Here is a 1,351-nt window from a genome sequence, read left to right on the forward strand (position 1 = left end):
CCTCTCTCCCCCCCCATCGGGCTCCATGCTCAGCACGGAGTCTGCTTGTCCCTCTCCCTCCGCTACTCCCCGCCCCCCTGTTTTTGTGTGTGCATGTGCACGCACACTCTCTCTCTTAAATAAATAAATAAATAAATAAAATATTCTTTAAAAAAGTGCACAGAAATTAGGGGTACTAGAGAGACTGTGGTCCAGATTGTCTATCATAAGAGCCCTGTCTGGTCAGGGAAAGAAAATTAGACCATAATAATAATAATAATAATAATAATAATCTGATAGGTAAAAAGAATATAGACATATTCAGAAATAGAAGAGCTGGATGAGGTCAAAGAGACAGTAGTGGGAGAAAAGGCTGCAAAAACTAGATAGATTGAAAGGATGTAGTCAAACAAATAGATATGAAAGCCTAAAACTTCTGATGAGGAACAGTTCTTGGTGAACGATCGAGGGTATGACCAAATGATCAAGGGATGGCCAAAACAAATTCAGTGTCTCTAGAAATGAGGAGACCAAGGAAGACCTTTAGCTAAATTGTCCACATAGACATGAATGTCACACAAAGCATGAAATAATCAAAAAGACTAAGTCAATTCCTCAAATCTAGGAAAAAAGGAGAATACCCAAGGTAGAAGATCAGTGATTGACAGGATTAAGGAGGAACAGAAGATTCTTCAGCTGGATGACACAAACTTCAAATAAAGGGGAAGTTTTACACAAGCAGGTATGAGTAATTACTGGGCAGTGTCATTGGGGAATTAGAATGACCAGTCTAGTTTTCAGCCCTAATGTGGGTGGGGCATAGAAGAATAATTACCACCATTGAAAGGACAGCAGGGCTTGTGGTGTCCTCGAGGAAGAGCTATTAGAGGAGAAGGTGACTTGAGGTAGGGAGAAGACTCATTGGGAGACAGCCTAACCTACCCAGTAGCAGTGAGAATACAAAGAAGGATATATGTCCTAAAGATATAAAGGACATATATTGCTTTGATAACTAATTAAGTGTGAAGAATGACTAGGAAGAATAAAGGAAAACTTTCACGATTCTGTTTTGGGCAAATGGCTATGAATGTGCTCTTTACTGAAACAGAGGGAGGAGCAGGTTTAAAAAAAATTAATGAGATCAGGTTTTGACCTTGTTGTCCCTCTGGAAATATCCCATTAGCAACCAAAAATATATGTTCTAGGGGCGCCTGGGTGGCACAGCGGTTAAGCGTCTGCCTTCGGCTCAGGGCGTGATCCCGGCGTTATGGGATCAAGCCCCACATTAGGCTCTTCCGCTATGAGCCTGCTTCTTCCTCTCCCACTCCCCCTGCTTGTGTTCCCTCTCTCGCTGGCTGTCTCTATCTCTGTC

Source organism: Ursus maritimus, unplaced genomic scaffold (assembly GCF_017311325.1).
Source record: "Ursus maritimus isolate PB19 unplaced genomic scaffold, ASM1731132v1 scaffold_12, whole genome shotgun sequence".
In the NCBI taxonomy this organism is placed as follows: domain Eukaryota; kingdom Metazoa; phylum Chordata; class Mammalia; order Carnivora; family Ursidae; genus Ursus; species Ursus maritimus.